Here is an 18,731-nt window from a genome sequence, read left to right as displayed (position 1 = left end):
TTGCATATGACCTTACTTGCCCTCTGTGTCCAGTGCCTTTTTGCACCTTATCCTTCGTGCCCTCTGCTATCTCTGAAACTCCTGCCCAATTAAATTGATCCTATATCTATATCCTATAATTGATCCTATATCTCCTGAGTGCCCCTTTTTCCCGACTTCTTTTTCTATAATAAAAACAACTATTCTCACTGTTTTTAAGGGGTAGAGGAAAAGATTTCAACTAATTCTGAATGGTGTGTTTGGGCAGAAGGAGATGGGTCAGCTTTGCTTCATACATGTCAAAGGTAGCTGTGATATTTGAGACCCTAACCTATAGCCTTACCCATGGATATTACTGAAAAGATTCCTCCTCTTCACTAGTCAAAGATGATGAAGATTTGATGTGTCACTTCAGTAAAAGAAAAGAGGCTCTTCCCACCATTCATCTATTTTAGGGATAGGAGAGAATTGGAGTACTCTATTTGCACAGCCTGGCTTACAAGAAGAGGCCACACTCACCTCCCATTTGCTTGTTAGAAAGAGAACTTTTGCCTTGTAAGCCCTTTTTTTCCCCATTTCTGTCTAGCAATGACAAGGTATTTGGAGTTCTAGTGGGATAACCAGGAGACTAGTGCCTCCAAAACAGCAAGAAAACATCATTCACATAAGGTTGTCTATCCTTGACACTATTGCACACTCTGGGTATGGTCTACAAGGCCCCAGTTCTACAGCCAAAGCATTTTATCATTGTTTTGTTCTTTTAGCTTATCCAATATTCCACAGTAGCTCAATCAGAACCTCTTCTCAGAGACACGATGTAATAAAAGATAAAGAAGAAAATTTTGAGAGCAAGTAAGAGAATAGAACTTTCAAAGACTTTTTTGCCAAAATGAAAGATTCATAATTTAGTCTTTTCCAGGTGGTGGTGGCACACACCTTTAATCCCAGCACTTAGGAGACAGAGGCAGGTGGATCTCAATGAGTTCGAGGCTTGCTTTCTGTGGATTCCATATGTGAGCTCAGAGACCTTCTCAACCAAGTGCCTAGGATAACCAATTCTGGTTTAATGGTTTGGCTTGGAAGTTAAACCTATTTTTGTCCTCAAAAGGCTATAACTTAAATAGTCAATATTACAGAACTATGGTCTCAGAGGAAAGAGAAAACTTGTTTATTCTAGTATTATTACAAATAGCTACAAATTTCAAAGTAGTTGAAACAAGCCTCTCAATCAAGAATGGGAAAAATTTAGATCCTTTTTGTGTCCCTAACACAATAGCCAAGCAGATGTTCATATATAACTTTATGGTCACTTAAAGTGAATTGACACTATGAATTGATTATAAGATTGCACAGCTAATAAATCTAACGGTTCATCTGAGCGCAATCATGTACATGAATAACATAAAAATAATCTTGGCATTAAAGAACGTCAAACAAAGCTGCATTCAAAATCCTCCTGGCACTCTTGAACATCTACAAAGCATAATATGCTACCTGCATTGGTAATGGATTTCATCTGGCCATTGCCTCTTCTAGGAACTTTCAAGAACATTCTTTCTATTGTGAATTTCCAGACAAGGGGGAAAACTGGAGTTCCACAACACCAGGAGTTGACGGTGTCATCCTCTCAGTATCTCTGTAAAGTTGTCAGGAGCATCCCCATTATCAAGTGAGAAGAACACAGAATCAGGATCAGTTAAGTAATTTGTCCAAAGATGTCTAGCTTTGCAGCAAGACCAGAAAATCACCCAAGTTCTGTCCTTCCTGCTGCAAAGTAACGCCACCTGAGATACATGGACACTCTTAAAGCCAATTATATAAAGCTAGGTGGTGGCTACACAGGGAGCTTGCCCAAATTAAGGAGCCTCAAGTCTTTTGTCTTTGGGGCACAAAAACCACATCCTGGTTAACACACTTTGCTTAGCAAGAACATTTAGTGACAAACAGAAGCCAAAAAGCAAGATTTAGTGACTTTTCCTGGATCCTGGAACTTTGCACTAATTTTGATGGATTAAATCTTTGTTCTCATTTTGTCGGGTGTTGGAGCCTACATGCTGAATCCTAAGGTCAGAATGGTATGTCCAACATGATGTCAATGGTGCTAAAGTCTGGAGACCTGTTACAAAACAGTATAAGTAAACTTGAACTATGGAGGCTGTCTTAGTTAGGGTTTCTATTGCTTTGAAGAGACACCATCATCATGGCAACTCATAAAGGAAAACATTTAATTGGGGCTGACTTACAGTTTAAGAGGTTTAATTCATTATCATCATATTAGGGAGCATGGTGTAATAAAGGCAGATGTATTACTGGAGAAGGAGCTGAGAGGTCTGTATCTTGATTGACAGACAGTAGAAGGAAACTGCAATAACGGGAGTGGCTTGAGCATATATGAGACCTCAAAACCCATCTCCACAGTGACACGCTTCTTCCAGGAAGTCCACATTTACTCCAACAAGGCTATACCTTCTAACAGTGCCATTCTCTCTGGGCCAACCCTTCAAACATATGAGTCTAATAAGGGTCACACTTATTCAAACAACCAGAGAGGCACTTCTGCAGCAGGAAAGAAAGATGTAGACTAAAGCCATGATGTACATTTTGCTATAAGTTGCATTTCCCTAACACAACCCCCTACGTAATCAGGTCTGACCCTCCAAGCAGTCAATGAGGAAAATAAGGAAGGTACTGTTGTAGAAATTTGACAGTACTTCCTCCAGGTCAGTCCCTAGCAATATTACAGGCAGAATGAAGAATCCACAAAGAAAGGATAATGATGTGCAACTTCAATAGCACGTCATCCATTCAGGAGAGAAAAACAACATTCTTGACTCCTCCTATCTTGTAGTGGTGTCCCTTAAGAAGAGATGGTATATCCCCTCTGCTTCCCTCCCTCCTCAAGCACCTACAATGGAATCTCCCTTCAACACACAAGATAATACCACCCAGGGGTAGTTCTCCCCCTAAGTGCACTGGGCCCTCACTAGTGAGTGCCTGAATTGTCCTTAGAAACCAACCAAATCTGATGAAGTTTACATGGCATAGTTCAGGCTTACAGCCTGCTGCCAAGCATCCATGAGGACACACTGGAGAATTGAAGTACTCAGTCAGCCCTTGGAATTAGATCCATGCTGGGGTAGTTTTAATCCTGTCTGGTAAATTGTCTGGCATGTGGTATGTGTATGTTTAACTCTTTTTCTTTTTTCATCTTGTCGTTCAGTTCAGATGTAATGTACTGGAAAGAAACCTGAAGTACGAGCCAGCAAATTTGTATTCCAGTCTTCCGTCTGGCACTCGCTTACTCTGTGACCTTGTTAAGATGGCATAGCTTCAATGTTCCTTGGTGCTCTCATTCTTCAAATGAGAACAGAAATGCCAGGAGAGAATATCTCCAGACTATCATGGGGATTAAATAGATGAATGCTCATGAATTCATTGTGGAAGTATAAAGAGCTGCGCAAATATTAGAGTTCACATTGGGCCATACCCCTCATCAATAACCCCTGGGACAGCCTTTGGAGAGCATGACTCTTCGCAGGAAGAAATGCAAAGTGGCTGTTTCCCTTTGCAAGGTGACTGCTGAGCCCCAGGCGTTGACAAGCCTGAAGAGCAAGGAGGTCAAAGCCTAAGGAAAATCCTTCATGCAACAGAAGATTTTTGTCAGAAGAACTGAGAAAAATGCCAGCTCACATTGGTGTCCTAAGAACATGGCTAACACCCTGCTCAACACTTGAAAGCAGTTTAGAAAAGTCCTTGTAAACCAGAGTTCTAGAAGCCTGGACTTGAAAGAGAACCTTACAAGTCGTAAGTCCAAATGCTTCATTGTCTAATCAAGGAAACCGAGGGCTTCATTGTCTAATCAAGGAAACTGAGGGCTCAATCCACAGAGCCAAATTCAAAACCACAGTTCTTTCTATGATGCTAAGGCCGCCCTTCCAATATACACAAGGAATGAAAGAGTCTCAACATCTCAGGACACTTTAGTGGGGTCTTTACCATTCAGAGACCCTCAAACTAAATATTTTACCTCCATGGAATTTGGAAATGAGGAGGAAAGGTGAGCAGGAAGTGGACGTTCCACAGATAATATAATTTATAAAATCAGCTTAGTATCTGAGGAGAAACTTTAGAAGAAACTTACTAAACAAACAAAGGGAGTACATCACTCTGCATTGTTCTCAAGATGTCTAGTAGCTTTCTCACTGCCCAGTTTAGCTAAAAGAGGATCGGGTTTTCTGAAATGAATAACCTTGGAATTCTAACTTCCTTGCTATACTTTTCATATGCCCATGCAATGTTTTTCCTCCACTTGGAAACAAGAGTTTTGTCACTAAAGAGGTGCTTTGAGAATAAGGGAGACCACTGAATGTGAGCCTTGATTCACTGAGATGTGATTCCTTCTCTTTATTGGTTGGATACTGACATTGTACTAGAATTATGAACTGTGATCATTAAAACAGACAAACGTAGCCCAACAGGGGTGCTCAAGCCCATACACAAGGGCATGCATGTAGGAGAAATTTGAAACTGAGTCCTTGTCTTTCCACCTATCACCTGAAATGAACACCATGAATGAGGAGGTTTAGGGTGTGGGTATGTGTTTGTGTGTGCCCACGTGTGCCTGTGTGAGCATGCATTGGAAGGCCGAGAGTGACATCTGATGCCTTCCCAGTTACGATCTAACTTGCTCTTTAAGCTATGATTCCTCATTTAAACTGGAGATTACCAATTTTGCTAAACTGGCTGGCTGGTGAGCTCTTGAAATCTGCCTATCTCGACCACCCACCCCAGTGCTGGGGTTGCATATGCACACCGCGGCACCTAACTTTTACAAGTACTTTGCCAACTAATTCTCCTCCCCAGATCCCAGTGAACACTCTTCAAACAGCTTCTAGCTAGCCTAAATCCTAGGAAATAATTAGAAAAAGGCATCCAAGCTTTCATAAATGAATTATCCTTGGGTACTTTCTTTCATAATTTGAATTTTGCCTTCCAAAATGATGTTCACATCCTAACCCAGATGCCTTATAATTTATGACTTTATCCACAAATGAGGTCATTATATATGCGATTAGTTAAGATGAGATCAAACTGGAGTAGGGTGGGTCCTTAATATAATGCACCTGGTATCTTATTAGAGAAGGCACACAGACAGGCACAAAGGAAAGTAACTGACAGTTAAGGGAGATGTTAGAGAGGAACCACTGGGAATCTTTCCTTGGAATGTGGAGGGTGACTGGCAACAACAGAAGCAAGGAGGAAATGGAGCTGCTCATCCCCTGCCATGAAGACTGCATTCCAGCTGCCCTAAGCCACTCAGCTTCTTGTACTGTATTATACCAGCAATAGGAAAACGCCAATGAAAGCAAAACTTAGGACAGAAAAAGAAAACGCAAGGCAAAAGAATGCAACGCAGCCAAGCCAGAGGATTGCGAACACTCCTCTCCTTGACAGGCTGGGCACTCACGTGCTATTTTGAGAAATGGTCTTTCTTTGTCACGTGGCTCTGGGCTAGAAAACAGCAGGAAAGACAACTTCACAGCTGACCTGGCATCACAAAATAATTAGCCAATTGCCACAAGGTGCTTCTGGAAGGTGATTTAGTCCCGCCGCCGTTCTGCCTGAAAGAACAGCGTGGAGCAGCCAGCCAGCCTAAAAAAGCACCACTCTGAAACGACGTGACTGCATTTACGAGCAGATATTACAACACGTCGTTCCTCACAGCAAAGGATTTTTCTGCACCTGGTACATTTGGCTCCCAGAGAACAGCTGCAGGTGTAAAATGAAGGTCACATCCATCCACGTGAGCGAGGAAGAAAGCTCCGGTCACATTCCAAAGCCGGGGGCAACCAGTCAGGCAACTTCCAGAGAAGACTATTGTCCAGCATGCGCTCCAGACCTACTCTGTGAGCATGGAGAATGTGAAAAGCTAAGGTCATCTCTCCAAATATGTCAAGATGCTCACATTTGACCTCCTGCTCCTCATTGACTGCAGTGGTCAAAGTTCCCATTCCTTAACGTAAGCCCAAATGTACTTACTTTATACAGACATATGCACACAAAAGCATTCCTTTCAATTTTACCTTCTAGCTACATAAATTGAACACTGGCCTAGAGTGTATTGAAAAGATATGATGATCCTCATTGCCATTTACTGACTGCTTTAAGCATCCAGGAACAATCTCAGCTCTTGGACATATTGCCTTTTAGTCCTTGCCAAAGCTTATCGGTTATTATTACTTCTAAACTACAGATAAAAATTGAGGTCCAGATTATTTACATGAATCTAAGGATTCACTGTAAGTCAAGGCCAAGGTGAGATTCAAGTATCCAGCTTTTATTTACCATTCTTGTCTTCATTGTCTCCTACTGTGCTACCTACTATGTTTTACCTTTGAAATGGGAAGGAAAAAAAATCCCCAAATGGGAAGTGAATCTCAATGGACATAGAATCATTACTGTATACCTTTCTCAGGATAGGCTAGGATTCATGAACCATAAAATGCGGTCTTAATTCCTTTTATATTGCTGTAATAAGATACATGATTAAGGTAACTGATAAAAGAAATAGTGTATTAGGGCCTACAGTTTCAGGTAGTAAGTAATTCTAGGGCCATCAAGGTAGGGAACATGGCAAAAGGCAGGCAGGCACTGGAGAAGTAGTGAATAATTTATATCTTCAAACAACAACCCTGAGGCAAAGAGAGAGCTGGCTGGGAATGGCGTAGACTTTGAAACTTCAAAGTCCACCTCCAGTGATACCCAACATCCAACAGGACCACACATTTTAATCCTTCCCAAACAGTTCCACCAACTGAGGCTAAGAATTTAAATACATGAGCCTATGGGTGACATTCTCATTCAAACCACAGCATTCTATTTCTTGGCCTCCACAGATAAATGTGTAATGGTCTGTCCTGTCCCTTTAAGAGACAAGCCCTGCCCACTCCCTCCCCCATCCACTGATGCAAGCAGATCTTCTTTCTACTTCCAGTCTGAGTTCCTTCTTTTTAGCCTCTCTCCTGAAGAGGCAGCTTCTGCCTCTCTCCCTTCTCCCCTTGTCCCCTCCTCCCTCTCCCTCTCTCTGTCTCTCTCTCTGTCTCTCTCTCTCTGTTTCTGTCTCTGTCTCTCTTTGTCTCTACCTCTCTCTGTTCTTCTCCCTTTCCCCTCCCAAACCCACTAAATAACTACCCACTTTCTCTGCATGGCATGCCTAATATGTCTCTGTCTCTCACCTGCTGCACAGCTCCTTGCCTGGGACCAGCTGCCTTCATGGCCACCATGGTCTCATGGCCCACTGCCCACTGCCACCACTCAGAGACCAGCAGTGTTTCTGCTGCTGCACCTTTCAGGGAACTGCAGCATTTTATTGTTAATGTGGTTGTATCATAATGTAAAATATACTTAGTCTGATTTTTAAATCCCCCATAGTCTTTCAGTCTCAACACTGTTTTAAGCACAAAGCCTCGTCTGAGATTCAAGGCAATCTCTCAGCTATAGCTTCTTCTAAAATCAAAAAGAGGTAACTGTGAATGGCATGGGCTTTTGAAACCTCAACGTCTTCTCACAGTTACAAATCTCCCCCAATAGGGCCATAGCTCCTAACCCTTCCCAAACAGTTCCACCAGATGAGGAAAAGTATTCAGACATTTGAGCTGATGGGGCCATTCTCATCCAAACCACAAGTGCTGTGCTTTATGAAGCAAGTTTCTCAAGCAAGTTTATCATTTACTGTCTTGCAGTTTCCTTAACTGGTTTAGGATGTTGGTACAGCAAAATGACTGTAGTGAATGATAATGCAGCACAGCATCTATATGAAAACTGCTAAGACTAGTCTTAAATGTTACCACTGACAAGAATACAGCAACGTGAAGTGATGGATGATGTCATTAGCTTGACTGTGATAATCATTTCAACTATTCTACAGCCATCAAAACATCACATTACAATGGTAAATGTGTGCAATTTTATCTATCAATTATATCTTATTAAAGCTGGGAAATGAAGGGAAGGAGGACGGAAAAAAAGAAAGAGAGAGAGATCAAGGAAAGAAGAAAAAAGGATGAAGGAATGAAGAAAGGAAACACGAAAGTTGGGGTCAACAAAATACTTTAAAAACAAGCAAAAAAGCTGAAGGGGCAGATGGCATTGAAGTCAGGCAGGTAAACAAGCTGTTGGCTTTAACATGAGGTGATTGTAGCTGGTTGGTGGTGGCGCACACCTTTAATCCCAGCACTCAGGAGGCAGAGGCAGGTGAATCTCTGTGAGTTTGAGGCCAATGTGGTCGACAAGAGCTAGTTCCAGGACTGACTCCAAAGCTACACAGAGAAAGCCTGTATATAAATAAATAAATAAATAAATAAATAAATAAATAAATAAATAACAAATAAAAAAATAAAGTGAGGCGATTGCAAAGGGGAATCACACAATGAAGTGAATTCTTCACTGCCTGTGGGGATGGGATAAGGGCAAAAAAAAAAGTCACAAGAAACCATTGTAATTAAAGCAATACAATCACAAAGCAGACTCTTTTTTTCCTTGGTTTGTGAGCATCTGCGACCTATAGGGAGAAAAATCAATCCAGAGCTTTGAACAAACAGTAGCACATTTAACATTATTGAAGCTCATTCCCCTCCCCTTGAGGACACATGAAATGTCTCACTTGCCCACTTTTAAATTAAAAATGAAAACTATTAGAGACTGGGAAGGGGCTGGAAAGTGGAAGAATATCAGCAGAGTGCACTTGATCAATGCACAGTACAAACATGCACAGAAATATGACAGTGGCACTCACTGATCCTTACAATTTATACATATTCATAAGAAAGCGAAGGAAGTAGGGAGGGAGAGGGAGGAAGGGAAGGAGAGAATACTTTCTTCTTTCGATGCCACAAATAGTTAAACAAATTACGGCATAACCACAAAACAGGAAAGCATGTTCCTATTAAAATTACGCTCTCAAGAATTTTTAATGCCATAATATAATGCTAACAAAAAGAAAGTTAAGCATAAAAAAGCAGAATTCAAATGTACTTCTGCGACAGCAGCCAATTTCATTAAAATAAATGCAATTCTGTTCATTTGAATGGAATGGAGGATGGGAGGAAATTCTCTCACATTGTTAAGGGTAGTTGACTGTGCCCCAGTGGATAGGCCTACACTTATGCATATATGGGCAGCACTAATTAGGCTCGGGGAATTATTAATAACAAAAATATTTAAAGGAAAACATGAAACTTAAAGAGTGATGAAGTGGATGCACTAAGGAGGACTAGAATGAGACAATGGTAGGTGGATATAATCAGATATACTGTGCATAGTAGGGTCAGAACATGGCCTTAGCAGAGAAAGACAGTCTCCACCAAGCCTAAGGACCTGAGTTCCAAGCCCTGGTTCCTATTGATAGAAAGAGAAAGCTTGTTATCCGGAAGTTATCTTCCGGCCTCCGCAGGGGCCCCATGGCTTGTGAACTCCCACATACACATATACAATAAAATAAAACCATGTAATGAAATATAATTTTTAAATACACTGTATAAATGTATAAATTTTTTCAAAGAATAAATGAAAATATATAAAGTGGTTATCTTGTATAAATGAATTGTTGGTAATTTTTTCTTTATGGTTTTATGTATTCTATCAAAGTCATTTATATTATAAAAATAGTCCATATTTTTAGAGGGCAAGCACTAATGGTAGGGTATGTGTGAAGGAGATACAAGACCCAGGATTCAGTCCCCTGCACCCAAAACTGTAAAGTAAAAATAAATGAGAATACTGGGTAATGAGTCACAGGAAAAAAGATCCCATTCTGGCCTTCCCCAGCTCTTTCCCATTTGATGTCTTGGTGTCATCTATTTTCCAAGAGATGATCATAATATCTAGGTTTGCTGTTTCCAGTGTGCATCATGGCTAATTTGTGAATGTAAATGGAAAGAAGAAGCATGGAAGAAAATGAAAGGCAACGCTATGGAGATAGATCAGTGACTTAAGTGACTGCTGTGAAAACAAAAGGACCTGAATCTGGGCTTCCAGTATCCATGTAAATGATGAGGGGGTTGTTGGCCAGCCAGTCTAATCAAATCAATAAGCACAAGATTCAGTAGGAAACCGTGTCTCAAAAGATAGCGTGACCAGTGATAGTGTTGGATACCTAACATCAACCTCTGGCCTCTACATGTGCACACACAGCAAGTACACACACACACACACACACACACACACACACACACACACACACTGCAGTGGGGGAAGAGAAGGAAGGGGAAGAGAAAGAAAGGAAGGAAGAAAGGGAAAGGAAAGGAAGGAGGGAGGAAAAAGAAACAAAGGGAGAAGCCAGATCAGCAGGTGTGAACTGGGAATGTTGGTACAACATGAAATTGACTTAAAGGGACTTCCCAGTGATCATGGGGAGCCCTGTTGACGTGGGAGTCCCCTCTGTTTGCTGCAATTACCATTACTTAATAAAGAAACTGCCTTTGACTGTTGATAGGGCAGAACTTAGGTAAACGGGGAGGACTAGACTGCATGCTGGGAGAAAGAAGGGTGGAGTCAGGGGATGCCATGGATCCACAGCCAGAGGTAGACATGCTAAAACTTGCTGGTAGGCCACAACCTTGTGATGATATATCGATGAATAGAAATGGGTTAAATTAAGATGTAGGAGTTAGCCAATAAGAAGCTAGAGCTAATTAGCCAAGCAGTGATTTAAATAATATGGTTTCTGTGTGATTATTTCAGCTCTGGGTGGCTGGGACAAAGTAGCGGCCTTCCTTGCAACACCCTGTAATCTTTTACCCATAGAATCTGCACAGATCTTCTGTGGCTTTAATAATTAAAACGTTAGATATCTCACAGAGTGATTTCCCTACACCCGTCCACCAGGATAGAAATTAATCTCTATGCCAAAGCAGGAATGACCTAGGAATGTAATAAAATCAAACTGAGATCCACACCTTGTGCCCAAGGCCAGAAATGAATCACCCTGGAAATAAAGCAATTATGCGTGCGATCTGACCATTTCACCTTTAGTCCTTGGTTTATGTGAAAAACAATTTAGCTAAAGATGGTACTGATTAACTCCTTCCCCCAAACACTTCCAGGTTCTTTCTCTCTGGACCCTGACATAAGGAACTTGTGTACAAAACTTTAGTCCAGTCTAAACTGACAGCTACTAGGACCTCAATATCTCTAGAGACAGAATGTGAGAAACAGAAATTTTCACTCTGCTAATAAGATTGGGATTTTCATTTCCAACTGTTTGAAACACAATCCTGACCTTAGCACTCAGATCATGCCAAAGCCTAGAGGGCTTCCTGGAAAATCAGAACCCATCATTTACAGAGAGCCAGGTGTGAACAAGCTTGTTTGGAAGCCACAGGATTGCAGGGCTACTATCAAAAGAATGCTTTCAGTTCCTTTCTTGGAGGTAGCATTTCACAGTCTGTAACCATAAGTAACCTTGGAGGAGAAAGGACAACTGAGAGCTCCTGACTTTACAGGGACACAGATTTGTGCAGCAGTATGAGGAGAGCTTAAGGTTGAGTCCCCTTCTGATTATATTTTTTATTATTTTCTGTGAGAAACACCGATGAAATTGATTAAATAAACAAGGAGATCTTGTTCTTGGGCCAGATCCACTGAGTGTAAAGTCTGCATTCGTGTGTATTGGTCACTTAACTTGTGTGCCTCCGTGCTCTCATCCGGTAAATTGAGTATGATGGCGGTCCCACATGCAGTCATTATAAAAATACAAAGATTAAGCCTCCAGTTTCAGGCATAGTCCTCATTATTGTCATAGAGGATCAACAGTTCTCTTTGATTAGACATGGCTATGGTCTGAATGTTTGTGCACTGATGGTGCCTCTGTTTTGATGAGTAACCTTCTACTCAAAGAAGTCCTGAATCATCCAGATACTCTCTCCTCCAAACAAGAAGTCTTGTCCTGGAAAGTTCAAGACATAGATGTGAGTCTATCACTGAAAGAATAATACTTCTTCTTTTATTTTTTCATTGTTTCTTTGATTTTTGTCAAGGTCCTACTATCAGTAAAACACACTGTTCACTGAGTGTTAAGTTTAGTGGATTTTAGCAGTTATACAGCTTCATGCAACTATCACTCTGAATAAGAGAGAGCATAGCTCACACAGTCATAAGTTCCCGTATTGGGGAAACATGCCTTAGCATGGTGAACAGCCAGAAAGAATTATCTATCACTTTCTTTTGTGCAGGAGGAGTCAGATTAGTACCTGGCTGGTAAAATATGTTCTTTCAACTCCAGCTGTAAGCTGTAAGAGTCTTGTAATTTCCTATCTAAAACACAGAAGATGCTAGCTCCTCTTCTATTGGTCCCTGTACTATTGAGTTTTATCTTCTGTGCTTCTGTGACCTTCTAAACATTTTTATATTTCTTACGTCCTTGCTCCTCCACTCATCTTATTTATTGAAGTGCCTGTTTTTCAGAATCGAGCCTGAAGGTTCTTTTATAGCATTGCAAATAAGTTTTATATATTAGGTATCTTGTGGAGACCCATAAGCTCGAGAGACTGTGATGTGCCAATGCTAAGTACTTGCTGTGATATTTTCTGTGTACTCTGAAATATTAAGAGCATATACCTTAAAATCCAGGGTTCTCACAGTATAGCATGTAAGACATGTTTTACATAATCTCTTCACAAGACTCCAAATTTGCATCAAATTTATAAACACAAAGAACAAGAAGTGTTTCTTAAAAATGTTTTTAAAATTGGCCAGGCCTGGTGGCATAGGCTTGCAGTCCTATGGGAAGCTAATCCATTGGGAAGGTAATGCCAGAAAATTTGCAAATTCAAGGTCTGTCTAAGCAACAGAGTGAGTTCAAGGCAAGCCTAGCCAATTTAATAAAACCCTCCTTCAAAACAAAAAGTAAAAAGAGTGGTAGAGCACCTGCTTAGCATGCATGAGATGCTAGATTCAATCTTCGGTACCACAAAAGAATAAGTAAATGATAAATAATTTACATAAAATGAAGTTCATGAATTTATATGTTTAGTTTGATGAACTATGACAAATATATCTATAGTCACAATCAAAATCCAACTGTCTTCATCATTCCAGAAAGTTCCATCTTTCCTAGTTAGTTCCACCTCCAAGAAATAACCACCATTCTAACCTCTACTCCATAGTTCTTAGTAGTCCATTCTAAAATGACATGTAAATGAGACTGTACAGTAAGTCCTCTTTCATTTCTAGTACATTCACTCAACAAAACATTCTGTTATTAATTTGTGTTTTATCACTACTTCTTTCTTTTATATTGCTGAATGGTATTCTATTGTACAAAAACATAGTAATTTGTTTCTTCTTCTGTGGATAGTTGTTCGGACTGTTTTTCATTCCAAGGTTTGTCTTCTAAAGCTACTAAAAACATCTTTGTAAAAAAAATGTACAACATAATAGTATTTATAGTAGCCGCAAGTCATTTAAATGACAAGAATTAAACTAATGATAGTATAGTAATACTAAGGACACTATGCAATAGAAACTATGCAATCATTCAAAATTATGCTTACTATGGGATAAAACCGGACTCTCTGAATATGGCGGACAATGAGGGCTGCTGAGAAGCCAAGGACAATGTCACTGGGTTTTGATCCTACTTCATGTTCTGGCTTTGTGGGAGCCTAGCCAGTTTGGATGTCCACCTTCCTAGACCAGGATGGAGCGGGGAGGACTTTGGACTTTCCACAGGGCAGGGAACCCTGACTGCCCTTCAGACTGGAGAGGGAGGGGGAGAGGAGTGGGGGGAGGGGGAGAGGAGAGGGAGGAGGGGGGGAAAGGGAGACGGGGAGGGAAATGGGAGGTGGGGAGGAGGCGGAAATTTTTTTCAATAAAAAATTATATTAAAAAAAGAAGAACAAAAAATTATGCTTACTAACAATTTTTGTGGAGAGGAAAGTATTCTTAATAGAAGGCTAAAGATGGATAGTTGGATGCAAAATTCCTTTTGTAATAGCATATTCTCGACTATGGTAACTAGATTTCTAAAAATATTTATTGTATGTAAAGACAAACCCTACCAGTATATTAAAGAGAAAAATTAATGTGACAAAGAGTTATGAAATGGATCCTACTATTAATAAAACAGTCATTTGCAAATGATGGAGAATGTGCCAAGATCTGTTGTTCTTGATATTTGTCAATCTCTGTGCCTAAGCAACTTAGAAATTAATCTTTTGTGGATGCTGCCATGTGTTTAGCCAGCTGTGATCTTGACTGCACAAATATGAAAGACATCAAATCTGATTCTTCTGGAAGAAGACAGACTAGGAATAGTGGGAAGTAAATAGCAATGAGGACCCTTCCCTGATGCATCTCCATGCTCCGTTCAGTGACTTCACTGAGGGCTCAGATCCGGATTACTTCTTGCTCGGACTATTTGAATAATGTAACCACTAGTCTTACCGGTATTCTGTACCACTGACAATGTGACCTTCCCAAGCCACTCTCTAACCAAGGATCTTGTTGTATAATTCTGCAATGGCCCTCCTACCTACAGAGTGATGTCCAGACTGTACCATGTCCTTCAAACAGCTAAAGTAAAACTAAAAGATTATATCTAAAACACAAAGAATCTATAATATGTCTTTATAGATACTATTTCTACACCTTTTCTGGCAGCCTGAGAAAAGTTTCTAAATGAGAGATCTACATATGCTGATCATGGAAATGCCCACTTGAATGCCTATGATCGGCAGACACAGGTTTTGTTTTTTTTTTTTTTTTTTTTTTTTTTGGCCAGGAAACATTCTTTATAGGGGATTGAATTATTGTTTTTGCTAGGTTTAATGTTACTGTTTCTCAGTTTATTTTCAGATATGCAAGGATAGTGAAGCCTTTTAAAACACCACATGCAAAACAGATGGGCCATTGGAGAAAAAGAAGACAGGAAGAGCAGACTAGACAGAGGATTTGGGTGTTTTCCTGCTGCTGCAAAAGAGGACACTTTTCTGTTCTTTGCCGTGAGATTAGGGTCCTACCAAGTCTACTAGGAGACTACATAGTACACAGCTTTCTGGGAAAACCATTGGTTCAAAAATCAAAACCAACTTGAATAAATTTTACTTCATTTAAAAATAAATGATTAAACTTTCTGTTTTGAAACTTCTGATATCCAGGCAAAATAATTCATCTCTTGCTTTGGAGTTCACGCCCTGTTAGGCAATTATAGTTGGTAAGACAGCTGTCCCTGGGTCCTTGTTTGGTCAAGGTTTTGATCATATTTGGTTCTCAATCTTTCATCATACAAGCTTTTCATCATAGCTTTTTAATCAATCACTCTTGTTACAAGATTTTGAACTGGTTCCAGGGTAATAAATCAATTAGGAAATGTATTAAAAGTGCTGCAGATGATTAAAAGTGTGCACAAGAGTTGCATATTACAGATAGAGAAAAGTGTACTTAAAAGTGAACCTATTGCTCCAGGTATGCCTCTTGCATGCATGGGAGTTTGTTTCTAATAAATTTCACAGAAATCTCAGTAAGGTGGATTGATTCATTTCTCCTTTGGTATTTCTCTCATTTCGTAGAAGCAAAAACAAATCATATTTCTTTGAAATACTTGTTCAAGTTGAAGGATAGGAACAGCCCAATTTTCACTCTAGGGGAGGCTGTGTTTGGATATAAGAACTTCCTGGCCAAAGAAGAGGATAAAGAAGAAAGCCACTAGAGATTGTGGTGCTTCCTTCCATGGGGACTTTTAGGAATACTAATTTGCAAGCCAAACAGGGTCTCTCTCTCTCTCTCTCTCTCTCTCTCTCTCTCTCTCTCCCTCCCTCCCTCCCTCCCTCCCTCCCTCTCAATGTCTAATAAAACCTAGTAACAGCAAACAAACTGCAATTTAAGCACCAATTCTGAAAATTTGGTAATATCTGCTTATTAAGGAATCTGATTGTTTAAAAATGTCAGGATCTGGAGAGATGGCTCTGTTGGTACCAGTGTAAGACACGGGTAGTTCCTACAAACACCTATAACCACAGTTGCAAGGGAAGTGGTGGCAAGGATCATTGACCTTGTAGAAAGAACCTGTCTCAGAGGACCAGGCAGAGAGTGATAGAAAAGAACACAGGATGCACAGTCTCTGCACACCCCATATGTAAAGGCACATGTACTCACATACACACAGGCATCCTCAATAAATAAATAATAAATAAACAAATATTAAAAATATATAGGCCTTGTCTGGGCTTAGTATCATGTTAAATTAACAATGTCTATGCTCTCTTATTTTGCATTCAATTTATTGTTTTTCAAATGTTACTTACTAAGTTTAATGGGTGCTAGGTTATATATGTAATCAATAGACTGATTTCTAAAAAAAAAATGAATTTTGTTCTTGATTCCTGAAACAAAGGCATGAGGAAGATTTGGGTGTATACCCCCCTTTGGAAATGAAAAACTGATACAGCATGCACAACTCAAGAAAAATGACAATGTGGACACCAGGACTCCAGCCCCAAACCTCTAGTATACTTTAATTATTTCTGCTTAGTCCTGCCCTCTAGTCCACTGTTTCATATAAGCCCTTTACACCAGGCTCATAGCTTTCTAGTCCTACTCTTCTGGTTGTCTAGGTCCATGATGGTGTACCAGCCAGACATTCCGTCCTGCAGGTTATGATGAGTTCTTCAGAGAATATCACCCTGAGTCTCTGTCAGAGAAGACATCATACATAGTTTGCACTCGAGTCCAACTTGGAATAATACAGAAATCTATAGTGGAAAAAAAAAGGGCTTGCTGATACAGAGGGAAGCAGAGTGATAATAATAGCATCAAGCCATGTGAGGTGGCAACCAAATCACAAAACAAGTACATAAGTTCAGGGAACAATAATAGACAAGTTGGTTTGGTTTATTCAAAGAGGGTGGGGAGAACGTTCTTATTCAGACAGTACTCGTACTGTCTGAGAAATCATCTCACTGAAAGGTGGCATCCTTTGATAAGTATACAACTAAGTAGCATGTCCAAGGTCACAGGCTGGTGACCAGAATTCTAGCCATGGGGTTTTTGTCCCCACACCCAGAGTGCCTTCTGCTTACAGCCTTCATGCTCAAGTATACAACATTCTCAGTGACCATGAGGGTGAGATTTGTGGGAAGAATGAATAGAAGTGATGTGCACACTAGGCTGAGGGGAAGACTGACGAGTTTCATAGAGTTGGCAAGCTATCCTTGTGATGTGCTGAGATGAGGATTACAAACAGGTTTCATAAACAAACGCACACCACAATCTTCCACAAGAAGGAAGACCCTTTACTGCAAAGAATTTTGACCCTAGCAACAGATTGCTTGTAAGATCTCTCTTTTCTCTATGTCTGCTTCTTTTCCAATCACTTGCTGGTTGCTTCTTCATAAAAATTGCCCTTTTTAATTGTTTATGCAAAACCTCACATTATTTCACTTGTATCCATCATCCTCTATAAGGTCACAAGCATCATAAAAGACAGTTTGTGTCCTCCTTCCCCTTAGTAGCGTTGATGTAGCTTAATGCAGTCAAGCCAATCAAATGTAAGGGTAAGTCTACTGGGAATATTCTATAAGAGGATTTGTCACCCTTGAGTAAATGTTCTCTACTTCCTCTGGATACTATGCTGTTGTAATGCCTGAAAATGTGACAGCCATGCTATAAACATAAGAGAGGTAGGCATGGACCAAGTATCTCTGCCAATTTGACAATGTTGTTCTTGCCTGGCATGGGCTGGATGGAGAAGAAGATGATGCTACCATACTTTATGTGGCAGTGGCATTGAGGAAGAGTTCTGGCAACTAAGAGGTTCTTAAATGAGAATTTGTACTATGAGAAAGCCAGATAGAAAAAAGCAACAGGATAAAAACTTCACTTAAGGTATTAAACAGTTAGTATTAGATATCCTTGGAGATTAAAATAAAGAGCAGAATTCTTCCAGTGTTTGAGTTGTAAATCTACAATGTGGTTCCTCTCACAAAGTGGACTTTGGTGATCATCATTTCCATGGCTCTATAACAGGATAAAGGGGATGAGGCACAACACGTGGGATAAATGTCATTCGTACACTTGGTGGCCTCACTCTAGCCACTGGAAACAAAACTAGGGCTGTCAAGCCAATATGACCTTCTGCTTGTTTGAAGAGAGTAAAGTTCTTTTGGAAGGTAGCCGGGTCCATCTGTTTACCTGTTGTCTGTGACTGCTTTCATGCTGAAATGTCAGAACTGAGGAATTGCAGCAGAGACTATGTGACTAGCAAAGCTGATGCTATTTTATATCTGGATCTCTACAGAAAGCTTGTTGATCCCAGGTCTTGGCAGACTAAAAACACACCCAATGGTCACATCGTATATAAAAATGATGAACATGGACCATGATAACTCTGAACCACAGCCTGCAGCAACCAGCACAGAAAGATAGATGGTATCTCTAGCAATTGGCCCAGAAAGACAAATAAAAACCCAAGAATGTCACAAAATATCCAAGACTTGATTAATAATAACTGGCAGCTCCCTAAATTTTCCCCTTGTTCCCAACTTAGGACCAATCAAAGGATACCAATTACTCACACATAACCAAACATGTAAGATGCCCCACTTCTACTCAGCTGACTCTAGTGTCCTCAAACCAACAACCTCCAATTAAGGCATATTTGCATCCCTCTCCTCTTTTTTTCAGTACCAAACTTTCATTCGCTTCTGTTTACCTTTGAGTTTGTGCCAAAGACAAATGCCAGTAGCTGATGTTTTTAT

The sequence above is a fragment of the Alexandromys fortis genome, unplaced genomic scaffold (genome assembly GCF_014885135.2).
Source record: "Alexandromys fortis isolate MF-2015 unplaced genomic scaffold, M_Fortis_MF-2015_v1.1 scaffold_0, whole genome shotgun sequence".
In the NCBI taxonomy this organism is placed as follows: Eukaryota; Metazoa; Chordata; class Mammalia; order Rodentia; family Cricetidae; genus Alexandromys; species Alexandromys fortis.
Note: the sequence above shows the minus strand (reverse complement) of the source record.